The following is a 16,885-nucleotide window of genomic DNA, read 5'->3' on the forward strand; positions in this document are numbered from 1 at the left end:
GCTAACACACACTTATTACTGCTCTGGGCTCCATTCCCCCTTCCTCAACCTCAACTTTTTGCAGGGTGACTTCTTCACCACAGAATTGACTAGTTTCACCTGCAACTTAGTTAAACACAAGTGAAAAGTCAACCTTACAAACCACTCCTTGAGGCACTTCTACGTGGCAGTCCCTGCACTAACTGTGGATCGTGTAGAAAAACTTGACCTTATCTGTAAATTCAGGACCTCAGGTAATGCAGCAGAGGACAGCATCTACCCAGCTTCTCAACAGCCTGCATGTTCCAAGGCATCTGTACCATTAGAGAGAGTCACTATAGGAGAGGAGGGAATTGTTGAGCAACTTCACTGTAGACAAACTACAAACCTGCTTGAATTTGTACACATATTTAACAACCCTGCAAATCTAAGCTATGACCTCTACGACACTTGTAGCGGAAACTAAAATCCAATTCTGGATAGCAATATTACTGGAAAATACTACAGTAAACCAGATCTTTCAAATACAGAGCTATGTAAACACCAAAGGTCTACTTACTATTTCTCAGGAAGATTCACAGTTTTTGTAGAGGATGAAAGTGTGACACTGAGACCTAACAAGTCATGATTAAAAAGTAATAATAACGAATTGTTTAAAAAGTTAACTTTATGGAGAGATATCTTAACAAATATTCTTAAGGTTAGTCAAATGTTAAACATGTAAAAATGAAGTACTGTTTACAGCAGTAAGCATATCTACTTTAGCTAGGAAAACACTTCGTTGAAATTTGGTTTTATTCAAGAAGCCTCAGCTCTATGCTGTAGTAGACACTCCTACATGCATTTTCATAAAGCAGATTTGAGCTTGCAAGATACCATGCTACAAGCAGCGTTATCCACAGCCGGTGAAGCGTCTCCAGAAACAAACGTTCCCTCGTTTTGCTACAAACAGCTCGGAAAACTAACTTTTTTTTTTTTTTTTCCGCCTGGGACACACCTCTGAGCACGGTCACTCCTCCCACCCACACACACACATTTTAACTAGCATCATGTTCAACACATCCAGTGCGGTTTGTAGTGGTACCAATGCAACCTCAGGACTGTCCCCACGCCACACAAAACCACTTTTCTCCCCAACCACAAAAGGCTGCTCGGGGTCTTTCCACCCTTATACATTTTGCACGGCCTGGGCGAGCTGGCGGGCGGCTCTTCCCCGGGCTCGGCAGGCAGCCAGCAGAGCGCACGGCGCTGCGCACCACGGCGCCGGGCAGCGGCCTCGGGGCCGCCCGCGCGTCCCGCCGAGGCCCTGTCGGGAAAAGCGGCGGGGGCTGCGGGGGGCACCCGAGGCGGGGGGCGGGGCGCAGCCGAGGCGGGCGACGGCCGCACGTGAGGCGGGCGGCGGGGAGGGGGCAGCGCGAGCCCGGCTCTGCCCCGGGACAGGCGCTCGCCGGGGTGGAGGCGGGGGGGGGGGGAGCAGCAGCCCCAGCGCCGTTGGGGCAGCGCCCTTGAGCCGCCGCTCGGGGCCCACACCGGCCCGGCCCCCCTCTGCCCCCCGCCCCGAGACACCGCAGCTCGGAGAGGGGGGAGGGGGCGCGCGCGCTCGGCGCCAAAGGCCCCCTCACAGGCGGCGCAAGGGTCCTCAGGGCGGGAAGGGCCCTAAGGGAGGCCCGCAGCCCGCCCGCCGTCCTCCCCCTCCCCCCCCCTCCGCCCGGGGGGAGGAGGGGAAGTTGGGGGGGGGGGGAGCCTGTCCCGCACTCACCGCTGAGGCGCCGCCGCGGTGCGCTGAACCCCCTTCTTCTCAGTGCCGGGGGCGGCTCCGCCCGCCTAGCCCGGGAAACACGAACCCAGGAAACAAACACGAAAAAGCTCCGAACCCACCCCCCCACCCTCCAAAAAAACCCCTCCCCACCAAAAAAAAAAAAAAAATAAAAATCCACAACCAAACTTTCCTCGCCGCCGTCTCCCTCCCCCGAGGAGCACGAACCCAAACACACCGAGACACGCCCCCGCACCGCCCCTCGCACCGCCCATTGGACGGCGCCCCGCCGACCCCTACGCTGACTGGCCGCTTTGCCTGCTCGTCTTCTCCCTCCGCTCCCCTTTCCGCCCCTAGACGCTGCCCATTGGGAAGAGCCTCGGGGATCTCTCCGCCCATTAGTTACGGCCCACGTCAATCAGAGACAAACACCCGCCTCTCAAAGCTTCTAATTGGGCATCCGCGTCACTACTCCCTCACTGATTAGCTGCACTTGCTGACTGTCATCGGTTAACATTGCGCCCTTCGCAATTCTCACTGGCTCCCACCCCTTCTTCCTTTCTGCCAGTTGGCTGCGAGATTTGTCCCTTAAATGGGGCACCCGCTCGCCCGCCCCTATTTGCCCCGCCCTTCCGCGCTACGGATTGGTTTGCGGGTTGCACCCTCGGACACCATTGGTGAAGGGATGTGCCCGTTACACCATAACAGCCCGAACACCCGCCCACCGAGCTGCTCTCCTTTGGCAGCCTCTTCGCGGCGGCGCTGGGGCCCTCCTCAGCCGAAGCGGGAGGGGAGGCTACATCAGTGTGCCTACTTCATCTGTCGGCCCCAAGGGCGGGGCGCTGTGACGGGCACACGCGATAACGAGTACGGCCGCGGATGTCGCTGCTGAGCGGCGCCAGGCGCCCCCGCCGCAGAACGGCAATAACGCCACACTCCCTACCGTCCCCAACGACGTTTACCCTTTGCTCCGCCCCTCCAGGCACGCCCGCCCTGTAAGAACTATTGGGCAAGGAAGATGTCAGTCGTACGGCTCGCGAGGCCATTGGCGGGAGGCCGACGCCCCCGCAGCCAACTGGCAACCGCCCCCGATGTCAGCCGCCGGATGACACAGCAACCGTGGGCGGGGGGAGGTGGCCGCGCGGGGGAGGGGAGGGGAGGAGAGGATGAGTTTTTGATTGGTTGATTTCATTGTCAATCTCCGTGAAGCGCGGAGGCGGGGCGGGGAGGGAGGTGCCAGGCCGCGTGAAGCAGGGGCGGGGCAGGGGGATGCTGCGTGCCTGCGGGGCCCCACGTGGCCCGAGCAGTCGCGCACGTGACGGGGGCCCGCGAGGTGCCGCCGCGGCCGTTAGGGGGGTGAGGGGAAGGGGGGAGGGGAACCGTCAAAACGGCTCATGGCGGCAGCTCGGTCCGTCCCTTCACTCTGTACTGTGTGTCGCTGTCTGTCTTGGCACACGGACATGCGGGAACACAGCGCGGTGAGCTAGGGGGAAGGAGGTTTATGGTCCACCTCACTCCTGCCGGCCTTCATGTTCCCTCAGGGCTTGCACTAGGGGTGTGTAGCCTGGTGCCTGGCGGCCTGTGGGTGGTCAGTGATGCGGGCTCGCCTGATCACCCAGCCGACGCGTGTTCTGCATTTCACGGGCGAAATCTGGGGTTTGTTAGGGCCGAGAGGAGCTCGGCCGTCGGCTTCCACAAAGCGGCGTTTTGCCCTTCGTGCTTTGAATGCTGGCTGAGGTTTTCTTTGGAACAAGGCCCGAGGCTTTGCAGGCCGTGGCGCTCCAGGCACCTCGGTCCAGAATATCTACAGTGCCTTTGTTGTGCAGGCTCTCCGTGCTGAAAATTACTTTTATAATTTTAAGATGGAAGCTGTGAATAGCAATCAGGAAAACCTGTGCAAAATGGTTTTGCAGTGACTACAATATCATTCATAAATGTAATTGTTAAAAATAAACGCTGATCTTCAGAATTTATGAAGTGGGCTGAGCCAGAAACGGCTGTGGGGATGGGGCAGTGGGAGACTGACGCAGGAGCTGGCCTGGGGACACATTCCTGGGAGGCAACGTGAAGCTGGGGGGGAGGTGCAGCAGTGTTAGCCCGGGGCCGGAGGGGTCTGGAGAGCAGGCATGGGGCAGCGCTGCTGGATCTCAGAAAGAGAAGGAAGAAAATGAGAGATGTATAAGCAGGACCCACATGGGACAAAGAAGCGTTTAGGATTAGCAGAGCAGAAGAGCATGGCCAGAGGAGCATGTAAGTCTCTGACAGGGAGAGAAAGCAGCGAGAGGAATACATGGAGTAACAGAAGCATATGGAGGATAAACTAGGAGGAGAGAAAGGATATCCCTGCTTGTACCAAATTTCTATGCTCATTCTCATTCTCCTTGTTCTTCAGTATTTTTGAAGACTGCTGTTATCTTAATGGCTGTCACTTCCTGACCTCACCCAGGGCTGCATGCCAGTGCAATGTTTTCATTTGATCTCCCCCAGAGAATCCTGTTACAACCTGATCAACAGAATAGTAAGGCAGCTGAAATTACCGTTTTGGTGCTGAAGAGAAAACTATAGAGATGTCATGTGCCTGTCATATTAGGGAACAGGTCTATGAGTGTTCAATGAAAACTCAGTCTGTCTTGGAAGAGCCATAGAGCTCTTCACAGGTTAGTCATCACCAGGAGGGACAGCTGCCAGCACAGCAAAACAATGCGTGCTGCTGGCACGGACAGCAGACAACATCCGTGTGAATTCGGGCTACACAAGTCCATAAACAGCGGCGAATCTTTTGATGGCTTCCTCATTCAGTAATGGTAATTGATTTGTACATTGATTGGTGGGGGAAAAGCCCCATTAATGTGAATAAGACTTTATACTGGGCATATGCATATTTGTTACTGTAGTGTTTTAAGGAATGCAAAAGGCACTATATAAATCAATATGAAATAGTAGTATAAATTGGTGATGCACCTCGCCTTTGTTCCTCATTGTTTATTCACTGAGTAGGAACTGTCTGTATCCTGTCCGCATGTATTCTTCTTGGTGTAAGCAGAAATCACTAATATACTGAGAGTACAGGTTGCACGTGCTGGGAGAGAAGGGTATGTCCAAGATGCTGACCTTGTCTTGCCATAAATCAAAAAATAATAAATAATTTCCTTGTTTAGATTCTCTTTCCCCTTACTGGTGTTCTTTTGCAGGTTTTCCTTCATATGTTTTGCTCAGGGTTTTTGTGCACTCGTAGCAGGACATGGAAAGCAAGGTGAAACAATATGATTTATTTTGCCTAAGCCTAGGAAACCAGACATTTTCATTTCAGCGGAGCAAAAGATACCACGCTCCATTGTCCCTGTAGTTTCACGCTACAGAACAAATTTGAACTGTAGAAAGCGAGCAGATTTTGTTGGTTTGTCTGAAATGATAATGGATGACTCAGAAGTTCCCACCTGTGGATTTGGGGGGATCACAGCTCTCAGGCTAGTTTCTGGCTCTCATCAAATCCAAATGCTTATGAATAGAATAGTTCTTCCTATTTTTTTCATACGTCCCCCATTGCCACTTCTGTCCAAAAATGGGACCAAGTTGGCTAGTGAAATTGCATTTTTTCATCCACTGGATGTCAGTGTTACACTACCACTGTGGTGCATTTCCAGGTGCTGGGAAAGGTTGGGCTGCTTTGGGGTGAGGACTTTTGGAAGATCTGTCCACTGTGGTGGACAAGTGATGTGAAAGACCATTGAAACTCGGGGGAACAGGCTCACTGCAGTATGAATATGCTCCCTTTGACTTCTGCAGAAGCAGGCTGGGACCCTGCCTGCAAACATCTGAAAGTATCAGACCTCACAGGGACAGGCACCTCCGTGTTGGGGGCAATTCCACAACCTTTTGACTATTCCAACCTCGCCTCCTTATGCCATGAAAATACATGGCTACCTTTTTTTTAAAATTAAGTTTACGTGTGATAGCAGAGAGACAAATAATGCTGCACCTGACAGTGTGGATACAGTACAGGAAAGGAACATGAAGGAACTAAACAAACAAGGAGTGCTGCCAGCTTGGGACAATTCTGAACGCAGGAATGAGAGGGGACAAAACACTAGAAGCTGCTTTGGTATTTGGAGTTGAAAGTCAGGGGAGTTTAGATCTGACACTGGTTTATTATTTCCAACAGTGCCGTAACATCTTTTTATAGGCCTGCGAGGTTTTTTAAATTAACATACCTCAATGAACTCTGGATAGTCAGTCACTAAAAGCTACTGATACTGAAAAACAGTCTTTGTAACCCTGCCTTTTTTCTGCTTCACATGCTTTAAGCAGCAGCTATCTGGTGGGCACAGAGAGGAACCGGTTAGTTACCTGCATTGCGATTAAGAGATAGGTTACTGTTTGGAAAGCCACAGTAAAGTGTGTGCTGATGCTTTTTATGATGCATTATGTTTAAATGTTTTGGTATGAAATACGGTGTTTAACATATGATATAATGCTCTACTTTATCTGTGACCGAAACACAGGCAGCACTGGAAAAGAAGATGGCTGTTGTTAAAAAGATGTCTTGTAAAAAAGGAATTTATGTTCTCTTGTTGTATATAAAGACAGGCTGATTAGGTTATTCTCTTGCTTATTTCTTTCCCCTGGAAGATGCTTTTTTATCTATCCTTTTCCTAGAAGACTTCAGTGAAGTTTCAGCAGGCATATGACATCAAAGTACCAAAGGAATAAAACATGAATATTTGGAAACATTTTGATACTGTTTAAAATACCAATTATCCTTGTTTAAAATAATTTATCCTAATAATTACTTTCAGAAAAGATATCTGCTAAGGATTCAGCATTTCCTGTTCCTTCAGTTGAGTGGTGAGATGATTTCTCAACCATTCTCCTGCATCCTTCACACAGCTTTTCAGGGAACAAGCAAGAGAGAAAGTAATACTTCATATGCCCAGGAGCTGTAAAAATGTGGATAGGAAAAAGGAATTTGTATTTAAAATAGAGAAGAGCAGATTTCAACCCAATTATTTTTTCCTTTCTAGGTCACCTATAACAGCAGAGAACAAACACAAAAGAGCAATTTAAGGAAAAAAAGAAGTAATGAATACTAGAATTAAATAAAATAGCAGAAGGAAATTAGGGAGATAATGTCAAATGTAATTTTCAAATTTGTTGGTCAGGTGATTAGTGCTAACATTCCTGTTTTACAATAAAATGTAAAAAAATATCTTTAATGATTGTTAGTGTTCAGGATCTGAGCTTTAAGTCCCAGTCAGACATCTCCACATCTATAACTGTTCTTAAAATAATAGGCTTATTTTGACATTACCTATTTTTATGTGTCATACCCAGGAAAGACATGCAGTTGCAATAGAAACAAGAGCAGTTTATGCGTGTCTTTGGCAAAGTGCTTAGCAGAAGTTTCAATTTGTTGTGCTTTCGTGCTCACATAATACCGTTGGAAGGAAAAGGGGAAAAGAGAAGGTTGTCGGCCCACAGCTAAAGGGAAAAAATTACTAATATGATGGCAGTGTTCTTAAATGGAGAACAATTTATAATAGTATTTTGGTTTGGGTTTATTCCTGGAGGCAAAATTAAAACAATGCTTCATTAACATTATTTGAAGCTATTTTAAATATTCCCATTTTCAGCAAAACAATGTTAACGTGGGGTTTTTAATGGAAAAAAGGCAATTAGAAAAATGTTTTGAATAATACTGTATTCTTTCAGCCTAACAGTATTTTTTTGCCCATTTTTTCACTATGTTGGCAGAGGAAGATGCCTGCTTTGTGCTTTCAGTGCTGAAAGTGAACCAGTGTGCATATAGGAATTATTGGCTAGGACTGGAGCAGTTTGCTGAGGCTAGAGGTCATGCGGCTTTTCAGATGAGATTTTATTTACCTTTTAACCTCGCCATTCCACCAACTTGGTTAGAGCTATGATAACACCGGTAGCAGCCTGTGCAAAACTGTTTTGAGTCACCTTTAGCTGAACCTAAATGAGAACTGAACTATAGGCAGGTGAAAGCAATTATAGTCACAGGTCCACCTTCATCATCAGTACAGCATTAGAATTTTACAGTTAGATGTAGGGTAACTGCTACAGGCACTTTCTCCCTCCATTTTCTGAGGTTCAGATCTACGTTGGAGTTTTTATTTCTCCCAAGTTAGCCAGTTTCATGTGCGATACTCATTTACGTACCAATTTATGTCACCCAACCCCATCACAGCAGAAGAATCAGGTTTGGAAGAAAGAAGAGGGCTGGGCACATTCCTGCCAGCTCCTTCCCTGCGCCACAGGAGTTACGGATATGTACATGCCCGTGCACTTGCAAGAGGGAAGGAAGGAACCCACATCTGATAATATTGCACGTGTATGATCAATACTGAAGCTCCCACCTGTTCTTCTATCCCAAACTCTTATTAGGACAGCAAGAACATATGGTTGGGATTTTTTTTAATATTATTATTTTCTGGGAGTTGTAGCTGTATAGCAATTTAAGATGGCAGCTTTCCAAGGCTTTGCTGTGGTTCTAATTAATTGGGTATGCTGTTTAATTTTTTATTTTAACTCAAGCTTTTTGCTCATATTCAAAAGGGCTCCTGTTGTCCTTTATTATTAATGAGATCAAAGCAAGCAGAATGGCTGCCATTTCTCCTTAGTCTGTGGAAGCAAGACTGTCCGTAGTAAAAATGCACAGCGCTGTCCGCACTTGTCAGCAGGACCGAAAGCAATACCATCGGCAAAGAGGCTGCCCTTCTTTAGTCTAGTGAGCTGGACACAGACTGTGAACAGGAATAATGCTCTGAGAGAAAAAAACATAAGAGAAAACAAGGAGTGGGGCCAGGAGAACAGGGGATGGACCAAAGAGTTACTGGAGGATGGGGCAGTGGAGTGTGCAGAAGGCAGGGCAGAAAATCGGGGGGGGGGGAGGAAAGCAGTTTCCTTTTCTAGTATGTGGAAAATTGTGCCTCCTTCAGGCAGCCCAGGTGAAAAAGAAAAAATAAAAGTTGCTGTCAGTTTTGATTAGGGATTTAGAGGTACAATTTTACTGTTTAAACTCTCCCACACTTTGGATGGTGGCTATATTATTCCCCCTTCACAGGCTTCCTTTTCTTCCCAGGGTTTCCAAAACCAGTGTTTGATGGGGAAGCATAACAGTTACATTTTTATTAAAAAACCCCAACCAAACAAAAACATACACAAAAAAATAACACCAAAAACCCCCATCCCCAAGCGTTTAACTGGACTGCTACCTGACACTTGCAAAGGGGCCAGAGTCAATTGTGGCAGGACCCGAGGACAGAATGTGAGAATAATTCCAGAAGGGAGCGTCATAAGTAAGAAAGACGGAGGAGAAAACCAGCTGAACGACAGCATAGAACTGGGATTGGTAAAACAACGTGGTTACTGAAAACCTCGATGCAAGGCAGAATGAGGATGATGGTGGGAAAAACGTGGGGAAGATGTTACGTGCCAGGGAGTGGGAAGCTATATGGGAGGTTTCTTGGATCTAGGGCCGGCGTTGCACACTAAAGGGCGTATTTTGTCCCTCACACAGAGCTCTCCTCAGCTGCAGTCTCCTCCTCACCCTTGCATCATCCCTGATGAGCTGCAGGGACTCCCTGGCAAAGACCCTGCGGAGAGAGCTGTGTGGAGAGGCAGAAGGGAGATGGACGGCGACAGTGGGCTACGAGTACCAGGAGGAAGAGCTGCAGAGGAAAATGGCCCTGGGTCACCCTGTGTGAGGTGGGGTGAACCCCAAGGAAGGCGGCAGCAGCCGTTCCCATGACTTTGCCTCCAGCAGCTGTGGGAACAAAGAACAGCAAAGCTGGGTGGGCCAAGCTCTTTTTTCTTAACTACTCAAACCTGACTACTTGCAAACCCCATGACTCACTTGCTGTCCCAGCTCTGCTTCTGCAACAGTTGGCAGCAAAGTCAACCCAGGATTGTGAGTATAGCTTTCTGTGTCACCTCCTCGATGGAAATCTGCCAGCAGCTTCCCTGAGGCCACCACGGGATCCGCTGCTGGGAGTTCAAGGTGGGGCTGTGTGGGCAAAGTCCTTAGGCTGACTCCTGGGGGCAACTATAAGACCTCTTGGTACCGGGAGAGGAGGAGGTAAAGTAATCAAGATTCCAGTGGATTTCATCATGCACAAACGACCCTTCTCAAAACACCAGGTTCTTTCTTCCTCAGTTGGGGAAAAAGCAAGCAAAAACTCTAAGGCTTTCTTCCTAATCCTGCCCTAAAGCAACTCCTGGATTGCTAGAGGAAAGTCATCAGTTTGTTGGGGCTTGCTTGCTTTTCTGAAAGAGAGCAAAATGTTCTTTCTCAGCTCAGTTTTAGTCTGTTTGCTTCCACTGCTTGGACCACACTCGATTTCTGCTGCTGGATTGCTTCTTGTCATTTAGGATCCTATAGGGCCTAAACTAGCCCTGGTATCTGTTGTAACCTATGGTCCTGCTTCCGCAGGGTAGTGCTGGTGCACAAAGAGCAAGGCAGTACGCTTTTAAGCTACTCTTCCAAGACATTCCAGACCAGGGCTGTCTTCAAGACAACAAGGAGGCTGTGTTTATCAAGGGATGCCAACTCCTCCAGATGACCTTCTGTTGCAGCAATTGCTTTTGCAGCAATATTCAATGCAAAGACCCTACAGCATTTCCAAGAGTGTCCTCATGTTAACAACGCTGCTGTGCATGGGTGAATTCCCAATGACTTATGCCAAGCACTACTTACGTGCAAGATTTTGAAACAAGATGGAGCCTGCTTGGAACAACACCCTCCTTTTGGCTGCAGGGTACAGCATCTGTAGCTGGCGCCTGTGCTTGTCTGTCTCCCTCTTTGTTCTTGTGAGTCTGTCTCCTCGGATGCAAAAGGAAGCTGTTGGTCATACTCTGCTGTCAGTAACTCCAGCATAACTCCAGCGTAACCCCATTGGGTGCAGGGAAATTAATCTGGATTTGCAGAAACATAACTTTAGCTCTGTAGCTGAATTAACATCTTTAAAAGTGGTTTGGAAATTGGTGAGAAACCAGTAGAGACCGCTCCAACTTTTCCTTTCAGAAAACTTCTGATTTATTGAAATGCTGCAGTCATAAATACAGAACAAAGGAAGTGAATATATTACAGTGTCCGTGTTGTGAAAGGGCAACGGCAGATGCTTTGATAAACCAGAAGACAGGTCATTATTTCAGTGCAATGCCTGTCGGAACTTCTACCTACTGTACCTCTCCAAAAAGTTAAAAAATAACTTCCTTCCTATGAGATTTATTAGACTGTGAAGGAGAATCTCAAACAAGTGGTAGAATAATTTACCAAGTCCTAGAAAAGGTACATTGGTGAATTGCCTTGCATTGTACTGGGGCAATGGACCAGACGACCTGGTGGCCTTTTCCATTTCTAATGTCTATGATTATTGCAGTTATATCTCAGGACACTAAACAGAGCCATTTTCTTCCTTTCAGTGGCAGCAAAATGTCACTAATGGCCATGCTAAATCAGAGCAACTGATCCTTCTGCAGATGTGTTGTGCACTTAGCAAGATGGCTATAAATGATCCTACTTTGTTTAGATTTGCTGTTTTCTGTTTCTGCAGTGCAAGTGCTCAGCACAAGGGGACTGCCAGCCAAGGGAAAGAATTTCTGGTAGGAGATTAAGGATAACTAAGGAAATGGTTGCATGACCTATAAAGAGAGGATCATAAATATTGCAACAATAAAACCAATAGCTCTTTCAAAGTTTAAATAGCTTTTCTTTTCAAACACTTGAGGTAAATGCCCTTTTCCCAAGGTTGTCTATCCTTGAGATTCTGTATAGTTTCACCAAATATACTGTAATTTCTCAGGGAGCTAGCTTTTCCTTTTAATTATCTTTCTTTGTGGAAGCGTCCCCTCCACAGAAGTTAGACCCCAGCTACCTGGACGTTCCTTATTGCTTCTTCTAGTACTGAAGTTTCAGAAAAGCCAGAGCATACTACCACTAATAAAATATCCTTGCATTTCTTAAGCACAACACCCACTGAACAATGCAAGAAGGGGCAAGTATGGTTCTGCCCTTTATAACCAAGCAGCAACACTTGAGGCGAACCTCAGACGCAAGGGTCTGCCTGCATAAACACTCAGGTATAACGCTTATATTCTTCACAAACCCAAGTGTGCAACACCCCAGACCTGGGCTGCTGCAGCTCTGCAGATACAGACAGCTGACATTCCTATCCCACACACCCTGTTGGCATGCAAGACATTGCCTTTGTTTTTTCTGCTTGGTGTGGGATCCAGCTCCAGAGCAAGCAGCCCGTTCTCTTGCGTGCTCAATTTTTCCCCCCCGTTCTCCATCCTACCACTAGCCTGTAGCCAGTTCAGGGGAAGCACAGACCAGTGTGTTCCACCAGCCGCACCACAAGGATGCTGATCTCACAGAAGTGTTCCTATTCCTTTGTCACCTCACGTTCATTTAGCTCAAAATGTCTTAGCCCTTGGCTTGGCAGTACTGCTTTGGGTGCTTTTAAATAAAGAGGCACAACACCTGCCACAGGACAAAGGCTGGAGAGCCCTGATATTACTGCTCCATCCCACAATCTGTTGGCTGTCGGTCTGATTGCAGAAAGCAAAATCCTTCCTTTAACAGCCGCTCCAGTTTGGTTAAGTCAAATAGCTGAAGAAACATGGGTGTTCGTTCAGCCCACAGCAGGCGTGTACCAAATCCTCCCCCGAGCCCATGCAAAATGCTGATCAGTCCACAGCCCGCTGGTGCAACATACTTTTCTTTCTTGCACATTGGAAATTTGCTACTCAGCAGCTGGTTTTGCTTTAAAAAAATTAAAAAGGCAAAGTACCCCCTGAATACAGTCAATACTCACAAATGGCAAATATCCTTAACCTGACATCCCTGATCCTTCCCTATGCTACTGTATGTATATGCATTAAAATCAGCTCTCATTTTCATGTTCTAGGTTTCAGGCCCTCTATAATAGCTACAATCCTCATTATTCAAATGTTGTAGTTTGCCTCTCTGCTTTCTGCACAAGTTTGGTTGTTTGTGTTTTCCTGGTTATGTGCAATTTCACACATCCAGTGCGTATAAAATCATGGCTTTCAGCACTCTTCTGTCATCTAGAAGTTGCTGTTTTCTACCTGAGACAGGCAGAAGAGCTGTTTTATGGCTACAGTTCCCCTACAAGTGACATATCTAACGTTTTAGAAAAAGAAAACAAAACCTAACAAGTCAGATGACAAGGCAGAAGCTGATACTGCAGACAGACAGGCTGGAAAGGAGAGAGAAGCAGGATGAGAAACATCTCCAAAACTTGAGACATTGACACATTGTTTTAGGAATTTAGGATACACCAGTTATCTGCCCCAAAGTCCTTGTGCAGACACTTCTCAGCTACTGTCCCTTGCTTCCCTATCTTGCTGAAAAGCACGGCAAGTTTGCCCACACTAGGAGTGAGGATGGAGTAGCTAGTCTGTTACGCTGTGGTTTTCTGTACCCTAACTCCCCAAGTACACACGCCCAGGCTTGCAAGTAAGATCAGAAACAGGTGTTGTGCAAAGAGTTAGGTAAACATCTGCCAGCCTTGCTGCGTGCATAAAGGCCTTACCATTTCATCTACATCCATAGGTTTCTCTTCCAAGATGGTTCCTACAGTCAGTGACTGTGCTTATCCTAAGACTTGTTAGGATTGACGAGGATTCCCAAATTTGCATTTCTTCAGCAGGCCAAGGACAGGGGACGTAAGGTCTGGGGACAAAGAGGTCATTCATTCCTGAACTGCTCCCTGATTTTGAAAGAGCACAGACAAAAGTGTCAAGAAAGAAAAGTGTAGTATTAAAGCAGCAGTGAAGCGATGGGAAGGACAAGTTTATTTTACTTTCTTGGAGAACCTCCCTAAAACAAGTGCAGAAAAAGGTACATAGTGATGGTGGCACTAACACTATAAAGAAAGTGGTTCAGGATCCACGGAGCCCTGACATACTCTGAAACCAGCTTGGATTAGACAGACTCCTCTTAAACAGGACGAATGCAATTGCTATGTGGACTTTAAACACTGAAAGAAAGATGAAGATTTTGTTTACTGCAAATACTTTTTCATGTACCTTAATGCCCAAAAGTAAAATAGGGGCTGGATTTATTCTGAAACATGGTCATGAATTTTAAAACAGGCTTTTGTATACACAAACAAAGGGAGCATGGGAAACAAGAGCTTGGGAGTTACTTAAATGTCAAGGATTACAATGTACCAGGTAAAACTGCAATGTAGCAGAGACTCAGTTTCATAAATGAAATGTCATTGCTGATGGGTACAAATTATATAAGAAAGATGGAAAGGAAAACAGAGGTGGCACTTTGTCAGATGCATTTATAGCTGCAGCAAGGTACAGTTCAGCTGCAAAGAGAGCAGTAGTGAAAAATAAAGAAAAACTCAAGTGAGCATCTGCTACAGCCCTACTTCAGCAATGAGAAAGCAGGAATGACTTAGTCTCTTCTCAAGGTACTCAAAGTCACAGGACACTGTACTTGTGGGGAATTTAGCTGCCCACACATCTTTTAACATGCACCGCCAAACATTGGCCAAAGATGTTCATGTGTTACACAGAAACCTGCTCTAATCCAGATAGTGCAGGCTCCTGACAAATAAACAGAAAAATCCCCAAAACCCAGGAACTGCAGCTGAGAAATTAAAAGCGACACCAACGAACAAACTATCTGAATGTAACATAGTAAAGAGTTTATTTGTTTGACTTAGAAAAGGTCTCTGGCATAATCCTCTGGATACATATACATTACATATACAAATGCATAACAAAAGGAACCCAGAAGGCACACGTTCAGCCCAGAGGCTCATTCAGAACCACTCACCATTTCACGCCAGAAAGAAAGAGCGAGCTGCCAGCCCCAGCTTCGTTACTCTGTCCAAAACCAGCACCACAAGCGTAGGCCCCATGGTATGCCACGCAGATCAGCAAACCCGGGCTGACAAGCCAAAGAGTCAACAAGATCCAGAGAATAGGCGTCCTCTTGGGATTGTCCAGGGTCAGGCCACAGACGCCAAAGAGAGCTAATCTTGTTCTTTAAAATAGCAACAGAAAACCAAATGTCTCCCATCTTTCCTGCCCCCTTGGGAGGTTAGTGGCTTGGTCGCAAGAGGCGGCATCTTGGGCAAGGACCAAACGATAGCTTATCTGCAGACTGCCGTAGGTACTGCTGTACCTTCAGCCTCCGCTGGCAGACTTCCAACAGGATCCATAACCACTGCTCCTCGCCCCTCTGCCCCCCAGCACCACCAACCACATTTTATCTGGAGAGTGATATTCATTTTACAGGTCACAGCCTCAGGTTTGTAGCACTCATCAAGAACCACAATTAGCAAAACTAGTCAAAATAAATGCGGTCACCTCACCCAGACTCAGATCTGTTGCCATAGGAGCAGCCAAATAGTCCAAGTTCAGCTGATGTTATCTTCAGGGAAGAACAAGTTCCACCAGAGTCTGAAATATCCATTCTAGATCAGCAAGGCTGCATGCATCCCCAAAGAGTCACGCTGAGTTTAAGGAGCAGATTCATATCATGCAAGAAAGCAAGTTTGCTCTCTCAAATTAAGTAATTAAACAGTGCGTGATAAGCCTAAGGAATTCTACTAGCCCCTGGAGTCAAGGCATGAGACTCGACTTCTGTGACAGAGGAAGGAATTTAAAAACAAGTGAACATTGCTTTTCAGGAACTGGTGTGGCAACAAAATAGGACAAACAGGTGAGAGATGCTCTCTGGAAAGGAGATCCTGTTAGCTGACAAGGTTAAAGGAATGTGCTCTCACATCTGTCATAGGAAAGAGAAAGTAAAGCATGTTAATAAGCAAGCACAGAAGGAAAGGAAGGACAAGTGAAATCAGCCTCGGCCTATTTTTGAAGTCACTCCACCCAAGATGAAGCAAGACAAAACCAAAGAGATAGAGGACTTCCTGGAAAACCTGACCATATATATCAACATGGTACTAATTAGCTAATTAACCTATTGCACAATTAAAAAATAAATAAATATTTTTAAAGTCTGGGAGAACAAGGAAGCACCAGATGACAAAGTTCTTACCAGAACAAAAAGTGGAACAAAGTTGGCCTGATAAATTTATCTCTGATCTCTGCTAACAAAGTGAAATAAATACAAGGAGACAAAAAAAAAATCTCCCAAATGACTGGAGAATAACGGAAGTATGGCAAAATCAAGCCATTTTAGACAATCCTACAAACATACAGCGAGTAGCTTTCGGCACATGAGCCATACACCTGAAGCCAACAAGGACAACTCAGGTATTAAGTTACTTCTATGTCCAAGTGATGGTGTCACTTCCAACAACTCTTTTCTCCCATTAACAGGAACAATTTGATAAAACACTGCTTATGATAGGAGCTGAGAGACCCAGCTGTAAAACCACAGCTTGTTCCCAGAAGGCTATATAGAGTAGCAAGCATTTAACGCACTGAGTGAGGATGAGTAAGTTTAACAGAAGGTTAAATACCTTCAGTATTTTAGGGTCTCAAGATGTTCTACAGGGTAAACTCAGAGTAAAACAACCCTGCTTGCCATTCAAGTTAAATACACTTCCAGGAAAGGCAGTTAATCAATTAATCAATCAGTCAATTACACTTTATCATCGACTACAGACAGCTGTTTCAGTGTAACCACCATTGCTGCAACCCAGCACTTAGAAGAGTCTTTGGAACAGCTTGTTTGTGTTGGGAGTGCAGCAGTTGTTTTTGTGGTGAATTCCTTGTGCAGTGAAAAACTCAAATGGTTTCTCTAAGCAAAAAGAAAACTAAACCTGTGTTTTTCTAATGTCTGAATAGGTTTTTGGCAAGTAGGTATGTTAGTTTTCAGGTGCCTACTTACAATTAGAATTATTTTTTCTTAGGTATCACAAGAGGGTTTATTTATGACAGCAGAGTATGTAATTTAGATGGCAAGAAAGCAGAGTGAAACATCAATCCACACGCTGAAGAAACAAAAACAACCCACTTCTCCACTCTGTTAGTGGGTAGAACTGGAAAAGGGCCAGTGATCAAGAGGACAGAGGTCCTGTGTAATGAATAGTTACATATACCGTGAACCTGCAACTTGGAAAAAGTGATGACTGAGGACATATATGATATAGGTCTGTAAAATCACAAGTGGCAAGG

At 46.2% G+C, this 16,885-nt stretch overlaps 1 protein-coding gene across 19 annotated transcripts in view; it reads right to left on the reverse strand.

Annotated features, from left to right (window-relative positions):
- Positions 1-1,978, reverse strand: part of TNRC6B (trinucleotide repeat containing adaptor 6B) — a 146,421-nt gene extending 144,443 nt beyond the window's left edge. For 9 of the 19 annotated variants that reach the window (XM_054807890.1, XM_054807871.1, XM_054807801.1 and 6 more), the window contains exon 1: positions 1,739-1,876. The gene's annotated coding sequence lies outside the window, so the exon portion shown is untranslated. Of the gene's footprint in view, positions 1-538; positions 1,203-1,738; positions 1,877-1,919 lie in introns of those variants that run through there. The other 10 variants (XM_054807773.1, XM_054807751.1, XM_054807765.1 and 7 more) reach the window with 8 other exon arrangements.
- Positions 1,979-16,885: the final 14,907 nt, after the last annotated feature.

Source organism: Grus americana, chromosome 1 (assembly GCF_028858705.1).
Source record: "Grus americana isolate bGruAme1 chromosome 1, bGruAme1.mat, whole genome shotgun sequence".
In the NCBI taxonomy this organism is placed as follows: Eukaryota; Metazoa; Chordata; class Aves; order Gruiformes; family Gruidae; genus Grus; species Grus americana.